Here is a 12,595-nt window from a genome sequence, read left to right as displayed (position 1 = left end):
AGTTTAACCGCTTTCTGAATGTCGCAACTGATGGTTTAGATTTGACGTTATTAGGCAATGTATTATAAATTTTAAAAGGAGCTTTGAAATTTGATAGTTTTATGTTTTAGTAACATGAAGTGCTGAGAGTGACGTAATTGTCGACCATGTATGCTATTATTACAAGCTAACTTATCATACAAATATCTGGAAAGTTTGGTGTGGACAACTATACACACCAGAGTAGCCATATTTGTTTTAAATCGGTCATTCAGGTTTAGCCACCGAGATGCCAGAAATAATGGAGTAACGTGGTTAAATTTTCTTTTGTCATAACAAAATTCAAGGCAAGTATTTTGTAGTTTCTGTAAATTTGATTTATCTCTTTGAGCAAGTGCTGACCAAAATAGTATATTTCCGTAATTTAGAAAGGATAAGACTAAAGTTACTGATACTGTACTGATAAAATGTTCCTCTATGCATGTATAAAATCCTTAGCTTATAATATGCTTTTTGTAAAATGTTATTGACATGATCTTTAAAATTAAGTTGATTTTCTAGAATTATACATAAGTTTTTTTTAATATTAAACCTTACATTCTGAGAGTTAGGCATGGCGAAAAGTAATAGTTTTGATTTAGCACCATTAAGAGCTAGTTAATAAAACCGTGACACCTGAACAATTATATCTAGGTCAGCATTAAATTCCCTTATGGCTTCATTCATCTTACAAAAGAAAAAGGAGTGGTAAAGTTAAAGATCGTCTGTATACTGATGAGATTTGCAGGTATTTAAAAATTTGTGAAAAACGCGGGTATAAATGGAAAATAGAAGTGGGCTCAAAATACTACCTTGTGCAACTCCTTGACTAACATTCATATAATCAGAAAAAGTTGAATTCTCTGCATTCTGCCTACTAAATAGTCTCTCAGTAGTTCTATGGCTGACTCATGTAAGCCAAAATATCTTAATTTGGTGAGAAGAAGGGATCCAGGGCGTCAAAAGTTTTGCTTAAGACTAGCAACACCAAGGCAGTTACATTAATTCAATTATCCAACGCCCGAAAAATATCACATACATGGAGTAATGCAGTAATAATATCATGTTGTATACGAAAGCCAGACTGAGTATTAGGAATTGTGGAATTACGCGTAAAAAAGTCATTAAATTGTCGATGCATGGCTTTTTCCAATATTTTAGAGAAAATAGGTCCAAAATTAGACAATTCGGTTGGATTATTTGTTTTGCAAGGATGTAATTTAATGGTTAAGAATAAGCTATTTCAGGAACTTTAACTTATTCGACTTTATGAAAAATGTAAAGCGACGCAATTACTAGAAAAAAATTGCCTATATTTTTTTACAATATTTCAATTGACTTTTTCTTAAAAAGACCAAATCTAAGGTGGCACACAAGACCACCTGGCTACCTGGTGCTCGACACTCACTATACAAATAAAATCTCTTTCCGAAGGGTGTGTCTCCTTCGTCTTTGAACAGGTCTTACAGATAAAGAAAACCCATATGTCTTATAGAGTAGAGTATAAAAGTATTCTTGTGACGTAATTTCATTCAGTAATGTAGTTATATATCTTGAAATTAAATGTTATACACAGGACCGTACTATCCAGAAAAGGATGTATGTCATTAAAATACTAATACGTTATTTGTTTTTTTGGTGATAATTAATGATCATAATCTAGTCAATTTCATGCTATGACTATAATCTACAGAAATTGTTGCAAAAAATAACAACCTGATTGCAAATAACATTTAATTAAATGTAAAGTTAAATCAACAGCGTTGTTTGGATACTTCGAAGTATTGATACAAAAAAAATTAGAAAAATCTCGTGATGTGTGTTACATCAAAAATAAACAAACTAAAAGAGTATCTGCCTAAACTTTATTTTTTCTATTTAAATTTTTTATTAAACAAATAAAGGCTAAAATAGCACCAGGCCACCTGGCCTGGCATTCTATTCACTAAAGAAAGAATTTAGTAGGGCGTCTTTATCGTCTTCGAGCAGGTCTTACAGGTAAGACCCCCATATATTTGTAGTATTAAAGATATCATTATTGTGAATTGTGACGTGTAAATATATTTGTTTGTAGTCCGAAATAATGTTTGGAATTTTGGGTTAAACACTCTACAAGCACTTGGTAAAGATTGACTTTAACACCCTCAGTACAAAACATATGCTAAGATGAAATCGATCAGGACTATATACATATAAATATACTAGACCCTGAGTAACAGCATCTGTTTCTCTCTGCAAGGCTCTCAAACTTAAAAAGCTCTTTCACATACCCCAAAGAAAAGCTTTTGAGAACGAAAAATTGGTGATGAAATATATTTTGAATTTTTATATATTTAGGATATCCGTCTTAAAAAATATAAAATACGTAATAGCTTATGATTCTTTAAATGCCGTCTAGTTTTCGCTAGAGAGGAATAGATTTCTTTCACTTTTTTCATAACATTATGCAATAATTCATAGTTAAGTTGATATAGAGTTTTAGAGAATACGTCAGTATTTTCGAATCGTAATCTATTAGGCTCGAAGATTAAACTATGAAGAATATTACTTTGTCAATAATTGCTTGGTCCTACTATAAGAGCTCTAACAGTATCGGGCAATAACGGACCATGTTTTTTTAATTTTAATTGTATATTCTAAATCTTGATTTTTGACAGGTAACACACAAGGTTTTGGAATAATCTTCATGTTTTTATGTTTTCTAATAAACTACTTAGAAAATGAATATATACAATAATATATTATAGTATTTTATATCATACAGAGTTCGTCCTCCAAATCAAATCAAATCAAACTTCTTTATTTGCCCAATATATACATATACAAATTATACACAATCAATTTTACAACTTACGCGACCATAGTTGTCGATAACAAAAAATACACAAATCATGTGAATTTGTGCGCGGTAACCGTTGAGTGCACCTGCACCCAACGTCGAAGTGTTCTCTGAACTAGTTTCGCTGTGCCAAGTGTACCAGTGCGACCGACCCTGCGTCCTTCTGCGCGACGATCGAGTCAACCATGGCTCAAAATTCTGACGAAAACTCTTCCTTTCTGTTGCAGGATGATGAGAACTTCTCGGATTTCTACAAGACGGACAAGGATGAGCCAACACCACAAGACGAGGCCGAACTTAAAGCGGATCTGGCCATTCTACAAACCACTATGTCAAATCAGGAGGAGTTAACAAACTTCTACGTAGTCCTGATGAGAAGCGCCAAGAGGAGACACGAGCAGGAGATGAACGCTCTAGAGAACGACCAAAGCACTTAAGAGCCGGGTAAAGGCTCTTGAGTTCGCCTTGCCGTCCGCTTCCGCACAGGAGTCTAGCTCCTGCCCTCTGACGTCTGTAGAAGGTAGACCTCAGACCCGGAGACGATCCCGAGGAAAATGCCAGCCATCGCGCAACCCGACCATGCTCTCTCCACCTCCAGGGCTGGGTTCAGGAACACTCCACCTGAGCCCAGACCCGAGCCCGTTCCACCAACCCGCAGGACCAAGATCCCTCCCATCGTTATAAAGGAGAAAGAAAAATTCGAGGAAGTCACCGCCGCCCAAAAGGAAAGTCAAAAGGAGTACAACATGGCTATGTCGTCAATACTCGTGACGGCATAAAAATCCACCCTCAGACCATCACGGACTACAGAGTTACCCAGGATTATCTGGACTCCTCAAAAGTACCGTTCCACTCCTTCTATCTGCCAGAGGAGAGAAGGCTGTTCATCGTCCTTCAAGGTGCTTTCGAGCACTGGTCGGCCGCAGCTGCCATCCCCCCCTCCGCTAGGTATAGACCCGGTTGCAAGCGTTCTTCGCCTCAATGCAGCAGCAGTTTCAAATGCTGCTGCAAAGCATACACCCTGTGGGAGCATGAGAAACCCACCATACTCCGCGCAAAGGCCACCTGCTCTATGCAAAATGTAGCCATTTTCTTAGTTTTTAAGAAATATTCTAGTTATTTAAGTAGGCATGAATCTTTTTGATTAATCTGTACATATGTAAAATAAATGTCAGTTTCAAAGTAAATATTTTATAATCAGATCAATGTTGACCGTGAAAGAAGGAGGATCCCTTCATAAACTTATAAATCGCTTACCTACAGACCTTCACATACCTTGGTAAGATATAATTAAAAAATTATTTTTTCTTTATACTTTATTTTCATAATATACTGTTATAGATATCAATTTTGTGGACCTATATTTATATATTTAGGATATCCGTGTTAAAAAATACAAAACACGAAACAGCTCATGATTCTCTAAATGTTGTCTAGTTTTGGCTAGAGAGGAATAGAGTATAAAGCATCTTATCATCGTTTGGCATATTACAAGCAAATTTTACAAGCAAACACAGGTAATTTTATTTTTGTTATTATTACACATTTTTGTTTCTTTTAATATAATAGGTATGTTAAAGCTTTTAAATAAAAAAATAAAACGTGTCCAAAGTTCAAAGATCTTCATATCTGTGTATACGGAAATACTAGATGAAGACGTCTGCAGTCTACAAATTATATTAGTAAATTAGTAACCCAAAAATAAGGTATGACATCTTTTTTTATATAGCAACCCTAATTTTTATTATGTATTTTTAAAGAGCATATCAAATTATACATATTTACAAAATTTTAAGTTTATGTGATTAATCGTTTTCAAGATAATTAGAAATAAAAAAAAATATTTAATATAAATTTTAAAATCTGTTTTACTTAAAGTTATTTAAGAACTGTTTAAAATAGAGTCCATTTACTATTTAATATTATTCTAAACGTACTTGAAAATTGTTTTGAACATTTTTGACAATTTGTGTAAAAATTAATATACAGTGTGCCCCAAAACTGAATATTATAATATAATCGATAATTTTTTTAAAATGGCTTTTATTGCTTATTTCTAAAAAGCATACCGACTTATACAAAACTCCAAAATTTCAGGTTTTGTATAACTTACTTTTTCCAAGATAATTGAAACACCTTGTTTTCAAGAAAAACAAAAATTTACTCAAAATGTTTTCCTTATTTAAGTGTTCAAAATGAGCCCATTCACTATTTGACAATGCCCTAAACATCCTTGAAATTAATTCGTTTTGAACGTTTCCTATAACTACTGGAGATATTAATCTACACTCATGCGTTATTCTGGCTTTCAACTCCTCAATGTTTGCCAGCTTAGATACATAAACTTTGGATTTCAAATATCACCCATAGGAAAAAATCTAAAGGAGGTAGATCGGAAAATCTTGTTGGCCATTCAAAAGATCCCCTTTACCAATTTATCTGCCTCGAAATATGGTATCCACATAACTTCGAACAGGACGTGCAAAACAGGAAGCTCACCATCTTGTTAAAACCAGATTTTCCTATTTGGCATTTCAGCTTCTATTTGACCAAGAAACAGAGCAGCTAGATTTAGAATTAGTTCTTCTCGTCAAAGCTGTAAATATCTTGCTCCACATAAATTTTCTTCAAAAAAAAAACTTGCTGGCTTACAATTCTGTCCAAATATTTACTTTCTGGGTATTCAATGTGGCTCTGCCTCACCCAACATAGATTTTCCTGTGCCTAATAGCAGCAATTCTGTCGATTTACTTCTCCGTCCAGCATAACCGTTGACTCATTAAAAAATAGAATATTTTGTTTTACCAGTATTATTGTAGTGTTCCATAAATTGTTCGCAAAATTCGATTCATTGAGTTCCTGGAGAATTGTTAGTTTAATGGGATGAAATATTTGTGCCTGCACAACCCTTACTACTGAAGACTGACTCACTTCCAATACGAGCCCTACTCGTATAGTAGAAATGTTAGGATTTTCTTGAACGGATAATAACACATTAATTTTGGTTTTTCATTGAACGCACATTGATGAGAAATAGTTGTTCTTCTAACATGGCCATTTTCCCGAAACTGATTTTAAATTTTGCTTACAGTACCCTGCGATATCGGTGATAAATCAGGATACATGTTTCTGAATAAGTCCATAACCTCCTTTTGGGTTCTTGTTCTATCTCCGTATCCAATCACCATTACGATTTCAATCTTGTGCTTTTTTAGTTAAATAGGACATTGCAGTTAAATTTAAAAAAAAGTTCCTTAATATGATCATTTGACTTATAATGATCAATTAAAAAGTCAAATACTTTACATTCAAGATAAGTGTTAACAATCTTAAAATTTACTACTTTTACTATTTGAACGAATATAGAATGCCACATTTTTTCTAAATTTATGAAATTCCTTACGAAAAAATGTTTACAAGTGTTTACAAAAATGTTTACAAAAAAGCAATTGTTTATGAATGGACTGTATTTGATTATATATAAAAAAAAATTAATAAATGGCAAAACCAAAAGACTTACCTCGATAAGCGTCGGTTTTCACTTTATAGGTTTTGGCCGGCCATTATTAGTACGAACGTATAAATTAGTACCGTTCGCGGTGCTAGCACTATTGCAAGAGACCTCGCTTTTGCTGCGAGTTCATACATCCGCATATACGCGGAAACTGCGCGTGTCCATGGAACTGCCATTTTGCACGCGCCAATTTTAAATTTAATTTAGTATTATGCAAGCTGTGTTTATCATTTTTAAAAAAGCTGCAAACCCAATTAAAAAATAACCCAAGAATATTCCCAGTATAATTCTTAGTCTAGCGTTAATATTTTAAGTCCCAAACAGCAATACTCTTAAAATTATGTGGTTCTAAATGTACACACAACCAAACTTATATGGAATCACCCAGTAATTTCGCAAAATGGAATTTATTTTAAAAAATAGTCATTGAGGATTAAAGGGCACTTTTTCAAAACCAAGTTTATTAAAAAAAATAATAAAACTGATTACAATTTTCACAATAATAGAACAAAAAACAAAAAGTGTAGATTTCTATAAAAATGATTTTTCTGAATATGACGATTTAACAAGAAAGTTAATTTAAAATTAAATGTTAATAATCAGTATTGCCACCTCTAGCATCGATGCAAGCACGAATTCGACGAGGCATGCTATTTATCAAATTGTCAATGTCTTCTTGGGCAACATTTGTCCATTCCTCTAAAACCGCTTGAATAAGTTGCTCAGTGTTACCAGGAGCATTCTGGCGAGCTCTAATCTTTCTTTTTATCTTATCTCATAAGTGCTCTATAGGATTAAGATCCGGTGAGCAAGAAGGCCACTCTAAAACGGCAATACCTTCCGTTTCTAAGAAACATTTTGCAACTCTGCTGGTATGTGGAGGGGCATTATCTTGCATAAATAAAAAAAAATTGCCAAAACCACCTCGCTAGAGCCTAACTACAGGTTGCAATACCAAATCTACATACCTTTGACCTGTTAGGGTTTATCGAATTGGAATTAAAGGAGTTCTTTCACCAATCATAATTCCACCCCAAAACATTACAGTACCTCCTTTGTATTTCGGGATAGGTTTGGCAGCACGAAGTCTAGCTTGTCTCCCTCTACCTCTTAAAATGCGAATCCGCCGGTCATCGGATCGTAGTCCTATTCTGGTTTCATCCGAATATAAGACATTTTTCCAATTTTCAATATCCCAATTTTCATGCTCCAAACACCAATTTAAACGGTCAATTTTATGTTGCCTTGAAAGTTCTGGAACCCTTAACTGTCTTCTGCTAAATAATTCCCGAGCGCGAAGTCTTCTTCTAATAGTTTCGACAGAAACACTCACACCCGTAGCTTGTAAAAGTTGCCTTTGAAGCTCTGGATGAGATGTTGTGGGATTTCTTCTTGCTATTTGAGCTAAAAAGCGATCCTGCCCTTCAGTAGTTGCTCTTTCACGACTTCTCCTTGGTCTGTTTTTTAAGGTTCCCAATTCCAGAAATCTTGAATATGTTTTTGAAACAACACCTTGTGTAACCCCCACCGTTCTAGCTATCTGCCTTTGTGACATGCCTTGTTCTGCCAGAGCAATAATTCTTCCCCTCTGAATTTCCGATAGCCCAATGTATGGCATTCTTGTTTAGTTTTCAAAAATAAATAAATTATAAATTTGATGCGACTTGCAAGTGAAACAGTAAAATCGACACTGCTAGGTAAAACATTATTATTTATTATTAATCTGCCTGTCCTTGAGAGTAAATACTTGTACTTTTTTATTGCTTGCAACAAAAAATATCTTACTAAAATATTTCGTATTAATACAAGGTGATTCCATATAAGTTTGGTTGTGTGTATTTTATAGCATTATTCAGTGAAACCAAGTAGTTTAAAATTTTTTTTATATTAAATATTTTGTTTAGTTTTAATTATCTTAAAAACGGTTAATTACATGAACTTTGAAATTTTGCACCTACGTATAATTTGATACGCTCTTTAAAAAGACGCAATACAAAATTAGCATTGCTAATTAAAAAAATCTGCCAAAATGGCAATAACATACTGCACTCCGATCTTAATTCTATATTCAAAATACTTTTCTACTGTATTTTTTAATTCATAGAGGGATACGTATTATAATGCTGATTTTTAAGAATAGAAATTAATGAATAATTTAAATCTAGAAAAAAGTTCAATTGTTGATAAGACAGCTAAAAAGGTGACATGTAACTGCAAAGGATATATAGAAATATTTATTTTGCGTTAGTAGTTTTGCTGTGTGCTTGTTTTTATTATGCTGAGACTCCTTACACTTTTTGAGATGCTTTTCCCTACTTTTTCACCTCCCAAGTAAAGCAGTAAGTTTGTGTGCAAGATATATGTGTACAACAAATTACTTACGGCCCTTTATCTTCTCATCTTTGTTAATTCGCGAAACTTGTTTGTTAGTCCATATTAAATTTAATATTGATTCCAATGGATTACTATCACGAAAACTAAAACAGAGCAATAAACAAATTAAAAGACTCTCAAAAATCCATTAGAGATCCTACGAAAAATAGCGTTAGTACTATCTTAAGGAATATTAAGAGAATATTAGACCAGGGTTCAAGATAATATCGGAGCCCCGCCCTGTTAAAACAATGGATTATCGGTAAACCCCTAGATAAGTTAGTTTTCCAATTGAGAGGGATATATATCACTATGACAAAAGAAGTGGTAAAGATACTATAGAAAACCTAATTGGACCAAATAAAAAAGTTTAGAACTTCATCTAAATATTCTTAGATTCAATGTCCGCAACTCTGTCATATTCATCATCAACAAAAATATGAGCAGATGGACATATTTTTTGTTGGTGGGAAATTAATATGTATAACTTCTAGTAACTTAATAGGTGATTTAACTACCTGAAAGAAGAAGCCTATGAATACATTGCAATCAGGATGAGGCTTTTGCGACGCTTGCAAACTTAATGAAAAGAAACCAAAGAGTTGTCTATGTGTATAAACCGGGTGTTACCGATTCTAAAATATTAGACATTTCTTTAGTTCTCCTTTTTTTATTTTTTATATAATGTATCCTATCGTTATACAAGTCTATCCACTAGTGCACACGACATAGCATAAAAGACAGTCACCCGCTATCATAAGTGAAACAATACTAAAGCTATCAAGGAACACACCATGAATTATTAAAACCCTAATAATCTGGCCATAAAAAAGATGATTCAAAATAATAAAGTAAACAAGATCATGAAAGAGGACATCATATGGGGTTTTTAACTTGATGCATTAAGAGTGTATGGGCACTATATCTACAAACTAGGCATACGTATAGATAGGGCGTTTTCTTTGGCAAGTTCCACTTAGTAGAAGCCGGAGATTGAACTGCCACAGTGGTAAAATGAAATTCACCCGAAACATTTAGTAGACGAAAATATTTACTAGAGCCACCGCACATGAGCTAGATCACAAGTTGATCTCACATTGATGTATGTCAGCAAATAAGAAGGTAAAAGTTCAAGGCAATGAGCTACTTATCCTATACCGATTACATAAACCGTGTTAACCTGTAAAGAAACATTAATAAAGGCTGAAGCAGATAGGTCAAAAGATGACCACAGATTAACACAAATACCTTTAAAAGCATCGATATATTTTTCACAAGAAATTATCTTAGGCCCGGTAAGATGCCCTCTATAGGTCAAGTAACAACAAAGAATTTCTAGAGATCTAATCTGCCATATATTCTAATCCACCTATCATCCTCCAATACTTTTAAAATGAATGCCTTTTTATTGTTACTTAAACAGTGATAGTAATGCATACAAATAATCTATATAATTGATACAAACTTATGCATAACTAAAACCACAACCTCCTAGATTCTTAAAACTGTATCCTATAATACAAATGCTATTTCCAACGCTTCCAATAAAACAGATGACATAAGGCCAGGCAATTGCGTGTTAATCAACGATAGATTTAAAATACAAACAAAGACAGCCCCCAAAAAGCACACTTTTGCATTTCCAATAACGGAAGTGATGAAGCATAAATAAAAATTATTCGGGAAACTAACGGATACCGATTAAAATTAGTTGTCCATCGAGGCAGGAAAATATTTCACTCAGACTATTACATAAATAACCGCCGCTGCGCCGCGTTAGATACAATTATAAACATAAAAAATCCCCGAGGGTATCTATCAGAACTTCCCCGATATTTAATTTATGGGGGGTGTAAATGGCCATCTGCCGTGCTATGCCGGGGAATCCGTACAATAATTACTGCCAAAACCGTTACGGATCGTCGACGGAAAGATTCAACCGGTGGTGATAGTCGGAGTGATTATTGCTGCGATTGCTCCTTTGTGTTTCCAACCTGATAATAATTGAGAATTTGTTACCTTAGTTTGTCTGAAATTCAATTAAATTTTAATAAACATTCCTTCCAAATTATCAGTACGAATTTAAGATAAGCAAGTCGAACTTTAAATGAGAGAAAAGAAAATAAGGTATATACATATATCTTTTATCTTAAAAACAAGCTTAAAAGAAAGCTCGTTCTTCTAATTCTCTAATATGAACTGCTATAATATTATAGAACTTGATGGTTCTCCCAAATGTATGAAAGTAGGAACTCATGACCAGTAGGGTAATAATGAAATGTATTATTTGTATTGTAGAGCGATAGTTTATTCTTTAACATAACTAAGACATTGAGCCAAAGTTCAAAGAAACAACAAACATGGCAGTAATAGTCTTAATATCGAAGCCCAAAAATGATTACATTCACTTCTCTGCAATCCAATATAAGTCACATAAATACAGTGACCGCCTAAAGATCCGCATAAATTCGATAAAAATTAGAGACATGATTTTTTGAGAAAACGCTCGGACCTGCTTTTTTAAATGGAATGCTTTATTTTTTATTGCATTTATGAAATATAGGTGAAATTCCAAGCAAGTTTTGTATAACACACCTTATCTCAAGACTCAACTGTTTCAGAAATATTTACATTTAACCAACAAGAAAGCAAGTAAATACGTCTATTTACAAATTAAAATAAAATGGAGGATAAAATGTTATAAACTGTGAAAACTCTTATTAATGTATCAAGTATTCAAACTGATCCCCATTTACTTCTTGGCAGAAAGCAAGACGGTTTACAAACTCATGTAAAACACTATCAATTATTTCGGGTGATATACGTCTAATTTCCTGTCTAATTCTATTTTTCAAATCTTTTACGTTGTTTGGCTTCTCAATATAAACTTTACTTTTCAGGTACTCCCATAGAAAATAGTTGCAGGGATTTAGGTCTGGTGACCTGGCCGGCCACTCTATTGGCCCTCTTCGTTCTATCCATCTTCCTGGGAACACTGTATCCAAGTAATTACAGACATCTCGAAAGAAATGTGGCGGTGCGCCATCTTGCTGAAACCACAAATTATCTGTCGGGACAGCAGGGTCTTGTTCATCTGGGTATAGGGCAGCCAAAGCAGGGATAAGATCTTCTTGAAGAAAATTCAAATAGCGTTGTCCTGTTAAGTTTTCTTCGAAAAACTATGGCCCTATTACTTTATTTTCCACGATACCAGCCCAAACTTTAATAGATTTACGGTACTGTGTATGAGCCTCAGTTGCCCAGTGTGGATTTGACACTGACCAGTACTGACAATTTTGCCGATTTACGAAACCGTTTAAATAAAAAGTTGCTTCATCTGAAAACAAAACTCGTAACACAAACTGACAATTATTATTGCAAATCTAAATCATTTACTAGCAAAATTGGTTTCTTCGATCAGGATCGTCCTCATTTAATTCGTGTATTAGTCTAATTTTATAAGGGTGGTATTCATCTGCTTTTAAGATGCGTCTTACTGATGTTCCGGCTATATTATTATCAACTGAAATTTGTGAGGTTGCATTATTTAGATTTTTATCGACTGAGAGCAGAACGTTTAATTTTGTTTCTTCAGAAATTGTTGGACGACCTGATCTTGGCAAATCCCTAACATGACCTGAATTTATGAATTTGTGCTCTATTCTATTAACTGTTGACTGAGAAATAGAATGATTTGGGTATTTGGCATTAAACAGTTCACTTACTTCTTTTTGCGTGCGCACTCGATCCCCGTACCCTAGCATCATCAAAATTTCAATTCGTTGGGTTTGCATTAAATTAGCCATAATTTTTTCTGATAAAAACTATTAATTTTCGAACTGACAGTAACA

The sequence above is a fragment of the Anthonomus grandis genome, chromosome 4 (genome assembly GCF_022605725.1).
Source record: "Anthonomus grandis grandis chromosome 4, icAntGran1.3, whole genome shotgun sequence".
In the NCBI taxonomy this organism is placed as follows: domain Eukaryota; kingdom Metazoa; phylum Arthropoda; class Insecta; order Coleoptera; family Curculionidae; genus Anthonomus; species Anthonomus grandis.
Note: the sequence above shows the minus strand (reverse complement) of the source record.